General features: G+C 40.2%; 1 pseudogene; it reads right to left on the bottom strand.

Moving 5' to 3' along the window:
* Window positions 1–1,832: 1,832 nt before the first annotated feature.
* On the bottom strand, window positions 1,833–8,593 carry LOC132387381 (zinc finger protein 850-like; annotated as a pseudogene).
* Between the last annotated feature and the right edge of the window lie 2,117 nt (window positions 8,594–10,710).

The raw sequence follows: 10,710 nt of genomic DNA on the forward strand, positions 1-10,710 counted from the left end.
ATCCCATTGTAATAGTAAATTATGAATTCTTCCAATGGAACCCTTCATCAGTGGGTTCATACTCGTAATAGTACCTAACAAGCCGGCATTCAATATGTAAGGAAAATTAGTTAAATGTTTTTGTAAGAACTGTCTAACTTTAAGGTATTGTAAAAATTATGAGTAAGAATGAGAATATTTATCAACTAATTGTTCAAAAGACATCGGTCTATCTTCTTTAAATAGATTCAAAAAAGAATTAATGCCTTTATTTTGCCAAAGTAAAAAAATTGGATCACTCAAAGAATGCTTAAAAAAATTCAATAAATTAAACTAGAAAGTTTAAATTTTTTAAGATTAAATAATTACGGAATTGGAGCCAAATTTGTAAAGAATATTTAATCAAAGGGCATAAATTTAAATTAGCAACTTTAGCTAATTGTATAGGTAAAGCAGCTCCCAATAAAGAGGTTAAATAAAACTGTTTCACAACTTTCAATTCCAAATCTACCCAAACTGGCCATTTGTTCTTGTCAACCCCGTGTAACTAAAAGGACATATATTGCACATTAACAGCCCAGGAATACATTCTTAAGTTAGGCGAAGTAAGACCTCCATCCTTTTCAATTTTTGTAAGTGACGTTTACTAGTTCTTGGTCTTTTATCATTCCAAATAAAAGATGAGATAATAGAATCAATCAGATCAAAAAAAAAAAACAGGGATATTCTGAAATAAATATAACAATTTTGGTAAAATCATCATTTTGACTATATGGATGTGACCAACAAGTGAAGATGTAAGTGGGTTCCATCCACTAAATAAATACTTCATAGAACCTACTCAGGGAACACAATTAGCTTTGTAAAGATCCTTTTTTTTTAAACAGATTATAACGCATAAATATCTAAAAGAATCCATAATGTTGAATGGAGTATTACATATATGGAAACAGATTAATTTAAAGGAAACAGTTCATTTTTATTAAAATTTATTTTATATCCTGAAAAATCTTCAAATTCATTAAATAATTTTAGCAAGGCAGGGAGATTCTTTGGGATTAGATATATAAACCAGAAAATCGTCAGCGTAGAGAAATCTCATTCACAAGAATCCCATGAATATCTTTAGCTTCACGAAGAGTGATACCAAGGGATTCTAGTTTTAAGTTAAATAACAAAGGACTTAATAGACAACCTTGTCTTGTCCTCCGTGAAAGCTGAAAAAAGAGATCTACAATTATTAGTAATAGCAGAGGCAATAGGAGTTTTATATATCATTCTAATCCAATTTTTTTACATTAACACCAAAACCAAATTTCTCCAAAACATTAAACAAATACTTCCATGCAAATTGATCAAATGCTTTTTCAGCATCGAGAGACGACACGTTGTGTGGTTTTAAAAGAAGACGGGTATATAATGTTAAATAATCTCCGAACATTTCAAAAGGAATAATGGCCGTTTCTAAAGCCTGTTTGATCTATAAAAATAACTTTACCCAAAAATTTTCCAACCACTTGGCCATTATCTTTGACAGGATCTTAGCATCATCATTCAGTAATGAAATAGGTCTATATGAGGCACGATCAGAATGACTTTTATCCTTTTTAAGAATTAAAGCATTAGAAGCGTCATAAAAAGTAAAGTTTAAATTGCCTTTCACAAAAGAGTCCTTAAGCATTTCCTACATATACCAAGAGAGAAATTTTCCATTTTTTTAATATAATTCTACAGGGTAGCCATCAAGTCCAGGGGCCTTACCAGATGTCATTGAAAAATTAGCTTTATGAATGTTGGCTTCAGTAATTTGGGCATCAAGAGTTTTTTGATCCTTAACTGAAATTCGAGGAAAAACAATCTTCCATAAGAAAAAAAAATCATTTTAAAAGAATCGACTGGAAATTTAGATTTATAAAGATCATTATAAAAACCTTGAAAAATCTTAACAATGTCTTCATATTCCCAAGCCAGGGTACCATCTTTCCTACAGATTTTCAAAATTTGCCGTTTTGCTCAGGCCATTTTTTATTGAGATACAAGCAGTTTGTTGTTTTTATCTCAAAACATACAAAATTGACGTTTTAGCCGAAGCTAATAGCCTTCAATAGGATGAGTTAATAATAAATTATATTGTGATTGAAGTTCCATCCTTTGTTAAAATAAGTCAATATTAGGGGAAATAGCATAAATATTATCCAAGTCTTTAACTTGTTTTGAAATCTTATTAATTCTACTTTATCCTGGTTTTTCAGGTTAGCAGATTAAGAAATGATCTGACCACCTTAAAATGCTTTAAATATATCCCATATGATTAATTTAGATGTACCCCATATAACATTAAAAAGAAAAAAAATATTTTACCTGGTTTTCAATGAAGCTAACAAAGTCTGAATTCTGCAATGATGTCTGAGACAGGCGCCAAGGTGGGTGGGCAAGGATTGCATCATCAAATTCGAAAGACAAACTGAAAGCTGCATGAGCAGATAGAGCGATAGTGTCATATCCACAATTCTTAACACTAGGCAAGAAGCAAAGGTCAACTATAATATAATCGATCCTTGAATAATTTTCTATAAACATGCGACAAAAAAAAAATCTCTATCATCGGGGTGTAAATATCTACATAATTCAATCAATCCAAAAATCAGTCAAAAAGGAATTAATAAGTAATGCAGAGTGATTTGGAAATTACTGGTTGGTTGAGCTCATGTCAATCAAAGGATTTAAACAACAGTTAAAATCCCTGCCCATTATCTACATATATTCATTTAAATGAGACAGTAAAGTAAATACATTTTTTTAAAAAAATCATCTAAGTTAGGACCGGACAAATTGACCAAAACAGCATTTCTGTTACAAATTACCCCATTAACAATTAAAAATCTAGTAAAGAATCTGACTTAATATCCTCTTGAATGAACAAAATACTGGATTTAATAAAAATAGACACTCCTTTAGTTTTACTTTGAGAAGTGAAGTGAAATTGCAAACTCTTCCACGATCCAAAAAACCTATTTTGATCTCCCGCCTTGATATGTGTCTCCTGGGCAAAAATTGTATCAGGTTGAAATTGATTGATGATTTTAAAAGTCTTTTTACATTTGATAGGATGATTCCAACCACGTACATTCTAACTTATTACATTAATCTGTTTAGATTCCATACTATAATTTTATTCTACTTTACACATGTGCCGAGCACAGACCAATACGGGATGATCAAAAATGGTGGCGATGGAGAATACAACCACACAGAAAACACACATGCTCCGGAACCAACCAATGGGAAAAAAAAAACCCTAATTCTAACCCCATCCCACTCCCCCCACAGCCCAGAAAAAGCAGGCATCCTATGATAGGAAACACAGCCAAGACTGCTCTGTCTATCCAAAAGATTAAAAAAGTTTCTCTATCCCTCCCCCGTTAAAAAAATGGAACCCACTGACCTTGTAAGAGGAACGACAAAGTCTCAGCAAAGGAAAATGTTTACATTCCAGCATCTACAAACTTTCCCATGTTTATATTTAATCTTTTTTTAAACAGAGGAAACCAAAAAATTGTTATCTCTTAGAAAGTGAAAAACAGTTCCATCTTAACATTAACATTAAATCCCCTAAAAAAGCTTTAAATTCAGTTATAAGATGCAATAATATTCATTATATAAAAAATGCTAATATATTGAACAGAATTTTAAAAATAAGCAGTTATTAAAATGTGAAACATATTACCTAGAGAAACCAAGCATAGTGTTTAATAACAGAATAACTGATCAACACAATCTTTAAAACTAAATATTATACAAATAATTTAAACCTCCACTAAGTATATATAAGAAAAGGAAATATCCCCATTAGTAGGAAAAACTACCAGTTAGTTAATTAAAAAAAAAACACAAAAAGTATCAAACCAGATATTAGGTTAAAGGACTAAGTCCTTTTATGTGCTTTTTCTTCGTCGAATGTCCAAATAACCATTTAAACAGTCATACTTGAACCATAAATCTTCTTACCGAAAAAAACAATGATCTGCAGTAATAAACAAGTCCCCTAATCTTCTTTTAATAATCTCTCAATGAAGTGTCCAAGTAGCCTTCATAAATCTTCTTTCCGAAATGCTATTATGCAGATAATGTGCCAGACAGTTCAATCGGCAGTCGCAGCAGGTATAGTTTAAACAAATGCCAGTGCAACTTTAGGATCACAAAATGTACGAGGAGGAGAATTAGGAGGAAGAACTTTAATCCTCATTGGATTACGCAAGGAAGGAAACAATTTCTTATCATATCCCTGTTTCATTACCAGAGTAAATTTTAATCTTTGTTCCATTACCTCCTTAGAAAAATCTTCATAAAAACCGAGCTCAGATGTCTCAAATCTAAAAACTCTGTTTTCTTGCCTGTCACATTATTTGACCTTCAATCTTAAAATATTGAGAACAAACCAGAACAGCCCTTGGTTTATTTGGATCTTGAGATCTCGAAGTGTTCTGTGTGTTTTTTCTGTAGTTGGCGGCTGTGATAATATAGAAGGAAATAAGGTATGAAAAAGCTTACCAATGTAAGCAGTTAAATCTCCATTTTCAACTCCTTCTTGCAGCCCAACAATTTGTATATTCCTTCGGCGAGACCTAGTTTCCAGGTCTATAATCTTATTTCGATATCTTTCCAAACGAGTTTTACTTCATTTTACTTCCAAGCAATTTTTGCTTAATTATCTTCAATTCCTCTTTGTGTGTAGTGACTTGTGCTTCCAGATCCTTAAGTTTTCCCAGAAATGACATCATTTCATTACTATTCTTTTCAAGTTAGTCTTTAAGTGAACTGTTTCCAAGCCATATCTTCAGCCCACAATGGCATTTCATCAGATCCTTCCTGTTGCATCTTTCCTTTCCCGTTGCCTTTATCACTAGGTTCAGACAAGTACTTCCCACTCCTCAAAGACACATTGTTCCCCTTCAAGAATCTGCAAATGAAGATATTAAATTCGGTTTAAACTAGGGGGAAAGGGACAAAAGTAGGAGCAGCTCAGAAACTGATGTTACTCCATTCACAGACAAGCGCAGCCTCCAGGAGCTATTCAAATCTTGATTGACTTGATTGCACAATCCATCTGCCAAAACTACTTGAGCCAAAGCTTCAAAGCTCCAGTTCTTCACTGGCCACACTCCACCCCAGTCAATATTAAACTCCAGTCCCATTGAAGGTGAATATGCAGTAGAAGAAACTCCTCCCATGCCCAGAACTGGATGCGGTGAGCAGCAGCAATAATTGTAGAGTTCAGCACTGATAGTCACTCTCAAAATAGCTTTAGCAACAGTGATGGACAAATATCCAGCATGCAGCTTATTGAAACTTTCTCCCCTGTGTGAACCCGGTAGTGTGTCACAAGTGTAAAATGCTGTGAGATTTCATTGCTAATGTAATGGTCTCTCTGTTATGTTTCACTGCAGAGCTAATGGTTTCTCTGCAGCAGCGATGTTTAGCTTATGACTGGAAATAACAGGGTTTTGGAATGCCTAGCTATCCAATGAGAGAGATATTGTTCTTTCCTGTGAGTCTGGAAGGTAGATTTTCATGGTCTTTTGCCAGGGAGAGATGAGAAGACACGAATGGAGAGAAAGGGCAATTTATTGTTTCCTTTACTAATCCTATACTCAAAGTAAGAATTCAATAGCTCAATAGTTTAATCGCATATTGTGTAGCACTTGTTATTTTTGGGGTACTGATTTGTAACAGGGGACACATCATGCAACATTCACACAAACAAGATTTCTTAGGTTTGGCCAAGCTCAGGGGCTATCACCCCCTATATTAAGTTGCTAGCTGAAGCAAGAGTTACATAAGGTTAAATGACCTGAGTGAATCGCTCCCCACATTCACAGAAGGTGAATGGCCTCTCCCCACTGTGAACTCAATGATACACATTTGGTTGATTTTGCTGACAGAATTACTTCCCAAAGTCTCAGCAGCTGATCAGCCTCTCTCCTGTGTGAACTTGCCTGTGTGTCTGTAGATGAGATGACTGAGTCAATCCCTTCCCACACACTGAGCAGGTAAACGGCCTCTCCCAGTGTGAACTCGCTGATGTACCTTCAGTTTAGATGAGCAAGTGAATCCCTACCCACAGTCTGAGCAGGTAAACGGCCTCTCCCAGTGTGAACTCGCTGATGTACCTTCAGTTGGGATGAACAAGTGAATCCCTTCCCACAGTCTGAGCAGGTGAACGGCCTCCCCCAGTGTGAACTCGCTGATGTACCTTCAGTTTCGATGAGCAAGTGAATCCCTTCCCACAGTCTGAGCAGGTGAACGGCCGCTCGCCAGTGTGAATTGACTGGTGTCTCAGTAGGTGAGATGATTTAATGAATCCCTTCCCACAGACTGAGCAGGTGAATGGCCTCTCCCCAGTGTGAACTCGCTGATGTACCTTCAGTTCAGATGACTGAGAGAATCCCTTCCCACACACTGAGCAGGTGAACGGCCTCTCCCCAGTGTGAACTCGCTGATGTACGTTCAGGTCGGATGGGCAAGTGAATCCCTTCCCACAGTCTGAGCAGGCGAACGGCCGCTCACCAGTATGAACTGACTGGTGTCTCAGTAGGTGAGATGATTTAATGAATCCCTTCCCACAGTCAGAGCAGGTGAACGGCCTCTCCCCATTGTGAACTCGCTGATGTACCCTCAGGTCGGATGAGCAAGTGAATCGCTTCCCACAGTCTGAGCAAGTGAACGGCCGCTCGCCAGTGTGAACTGACTGGTGGCTCAGTAGGTGAGATGATTTAGTGAATCCCTTCCCACACACTGAGCAGGTGAATGGCCTCTCTCCAGTGTGAACTCGCTGATGTACTTTCAGTTGAGATGACTGTGTGAATCCCTTCCCACAGTCCGAGCAGGTGAACGGCCTCTCCCCAGTGTGAACTCGCTGATGTACCTTCAGTTGGGATGAAGAAGTGAATCCCTTCCCACAGTCTGAGCAGGTGAACGGCTTCTCCCCAGTGTGAACTCTCTGATGTTCCTTCAATTTAGATGAGCAAGTGAATCCCTTCCCACAGTCTGAGCAGGTGAATGGCCTCTCTCCAGTGTGAACTCGCTGATGTACCTTCAGTTGGGATGACTGAGTGAATCCCTTCCCAGGCACTGAGCAGGTGAATGTCCTCTCCTCAGTGTGAACTTGCTGATGTACCTTCAGTTGAGATGAGTAAGTGAATCCCCTCCCACAGACTGAGCAGGTGAACGGCCGCTCGCCAGTATGAACTGACTGGTGTCTCAGTACGTGAGATGATTTAGTGAATCCCTTCCCACAGTCTGAGCAGGTGAATGGCCTCTCCCCAGTGTGAACTCGCCGATGTACCTTCAGTTCAGATGACTGAGTGAACCCCTTCCCACACACTGAGCAGGTGAATGGCCTCTCCCCAGTGTGAACTCGCTGATGTATCTTCAGTTTAGATGAGCAAGTGAATCCCTTCCCACAGTCTGAGCAGGTGAACGGCCTCGTCCCGGTGTGAACAGACCTGTGCAACTGTAGGTGAGATGATTTAATGAATCCCTTCCCACATTCTGAGCAGGTGAACGGCCACTCCCCAGTGTGAACTCTCTGATGTTCCTTCAGTTTAGATGACTGAGTGAATCCCTTCCCACAGTCTGAGCAGGCGAACGGCCACTCGCCAGTGTGAACTCTCTGATGTTCCTTCAGTTTAGATGACTGAGTGAATCCCTTCCCACAGTCTGAGCAGGCGAACGGCCACTCCCCAGTGTGAACTCTCTGATGTTCCTTCAGTTTAGATGACTGAGTGAATCCCTTCCCACAGTCTGAGCAGGCGAACGGCCACTCGCCAGTGTGAACTGACTGGTGGCTAAGTAGGTGAGATGATTTAGTGAATCCCTTCCCACACACTGAGCAGGTGAATGGCCTCTGTCCAGTGTGAACACGCTGATGTATCTTCAGTTGGGACGAAGAAGTGAATCCCTTCCCACAGTCTGAGCAGGTGAACGGCCGCTCCCCAGTGTGAACAGACCTGTGCAGCTGTAGGTGGGATGGTCGAGTGAATCCCTTCCCACAGTCTGAGCATGTGAATGGCCTCTCTCCAGTATGAGCTCGCTGATGTCCCTTCAATTCAGATGAGCAAGTGAATCCCTTCCCACAGTCTAGGCAGGTGAACGGCCTCTCCCCAGTGTGAACTCTCTGATGTTCCTTTAGTTTAGATGAGCAAGTGAATCCCTTCCCACAGTCTGAGCAGGAGAATGGCCTCTCCCCGGTGTGAACTCGCTGATGTACCATCAGTTAGGACAAAGAAGTGAATCCCTTCCCACAGTCTGAGCAGGTGAACGGCCTCTCTCCAGTGTGAACTCGCTGATGTACCTTCAGATGGGACGAAGAACTGAATCCCTTCCCACAGTCTGAGCAGGTGAAAGGCCTCTCTCCAGTGTGAACTCTCTGATGTTCCTTCAGGTTAGATGAGCAAGTGAATCCCTTCCCACAGTCTGAGCAGGTGAATGGCCTCTCTCTAGTGTGAACTGACTGGTGTGCCATTCGGTTAGATGATCGAGTGATTCATTCCCCACAAACTCAGCAAATGACCAGCCTCTGCCCAGTGGGATAACTGACTAGATCCCTTCTCACACTTACAACAGGTGAATGGCCTTGTCCGGTGTGAACTTGCTGATGTACCTTCAGTTGAAATGACCGAGTGAATCCGTTCCCACTGTCTGTGCAGATGAATGCATTCCCCCCGTGTAAAATGACCGGCACGCCAGTTGTTCTGATGATCGAGTGAATCCCTTGCTCCTCTTCCTAAATATCTGGACAGAGACAGCAAAACTGGCGTGTTGTGTTCGAGATTCCCATAGACAAATTCCTTGTCATATTTAACCTGTAAAAAGATTTACAAAATCGATCAATGGGTGTGGGACAACATTTCAGATGAGATCACTTGAGTTGGCAAGGTGTGAGCTGACATCACACTGTTACAGTAAAGTTCAATCCAAGTTGGAGAGAGAAATCATCTTCAAACTGGGCACAGAGCTGGTATCTGGAATGACCATCAAACTCTCTGATGCTCTTCCAGAATCTATAACATAGGGGCAGTTCTGCCATTTCCAACCTGTGATCTGGCTCAGTTGTCTCTCTCCATTGGTTTTATTCCCTGTTCCCAATGAGCCGCATCGGTGCTCATTGCCTGGTCCCACAGGAACTGAAACACTCTCTACGCACCCACCATTTTCTGTGTAAAAAAACTTACCCCTGACATCCCCTCGGTATCTACTTCAAAGCACCTTAAAACTATGCCCCCTTGTGTTAGCCATTTCAGCCCTGGGAAAGAAACCTCTGACTATCCACACGATCAATGCCCCTCATCATCTTATCCACCTAAAAAATGTCTCTAAACATAAACAAGGAAATTATACATTGCTTTGAGGATTTATTAGAAGTCTACAAAACTATGAGGAAAACGATAGGTTAAATGCCAGCAGCTCTTTCCACTGAGGTTGGGTGGGATGACAACCAGAGTTCATGGGTCAGTGGGGAAGGTGAAAATTTGACAGGAATATGTGGAAAAGCCCTTCACTGAAATGGTTGCGAGAGTATGGAATGCGATGCCAGCACAAGTGATGAATGTGAGCTCGGTTTCACCATTTAAAAGAGGTTTGGATGGGAGCCTGGATGGTAGGGGTATGGAGGGCAATGGTCCCGGTGCAGGTAGATGTATTAGACAGCTTAAATGTTTTTTTGGCATTGACTATATGGGCCAAATAGCCTGTTTCTGTGCTGAACTTTTCCATGTTTCTGTGATGGAGAAGCAGGGCTAACTTGCTTCAAAGGGAAAACAAGTTGGAGTGACAATGGAACAGCAATGGCTGAAGTTTCTGGCAGCAACTCGGGAGTTGAATGATCGATACTTACGAAAGAAGTGGAAGCATTGGAAAGGCAGGAGGACACAACAATGGCTGAAATGAGAAGCCAACCAGAAGGCAAACAAAAGAGCAAAAACTATTGGGAAGCTTTTAGGAACCAACAGAAGACGACTAAAAAAAATGTCAGATGAGCTCAGGAATTGGAATGATGATTAATGAGTCATCGTTAATGAGTCTTGGCAGCACCCAACAGTCTGAGGCATTTAGAGGAACAAAATATCCGGGGCCTCAATATCTCTTGAGAACCAAGGTTCCCTGCACCAGTTACCTTTCAGCTTTTATTTTGACAGGCACATAAAAACCCCACACCCTTAAAATTTCACTTCTGAAGGCCTCCCACTTACAACTACTCCTTTGCCAGAACACAGGCTGTCCCAAACCACACTTGTCAGATCCTTTCTGATACCATCAAAATTGACCTTTCCCCAGTTTAGATTCTCAACCCATGGTCCAGAACTCTTTTTCCATATTTACTTTCAATTTCATGGCATTATGATCACTAATTCCTGTTAACAGCCCTGGGTCATTTCCTAACAGCTTATTGCACAATTTACGTCAGGAATTCTACGTCCTGATTAAGGGCACATTTGACAAACTCTGCCCCTTCTAGTCCTTTCACAGTATGGGAATCCCAGTCAATATCTGGGAAGTTAAAATCACCAACTGAATCAACCTTTGTTTCTTGGCATGGTCTGTGATCTCTCTACAAATTTGTTGCTCTAAATCTCTCAGACTGTTGGGTGTAACCAAGTCCCAGTAATGGCTACAATATCATATTTCCCTGTCCTGAGCTCATCTGGCTTTCCTACGATGCTTCTTGCATTG

This window comes from Hypanus sabinus, unplaced genomic scaffold (genome assembly GCF_030144855.1).
Source record: "Hypanus sabinus isolate sHypSab1 unplaced genomic scaffold, sHypSab1.hap1 scaffold_180, whole genome shotgun sequence".
Taxonomy (NCBI): domain Eukaryota; kingdom Metazoa; phylum Chordata; class Chondrichthyes; order Myliobatiformes; family Dasyatidae; genus Hypanus; species Hypanus sabinus.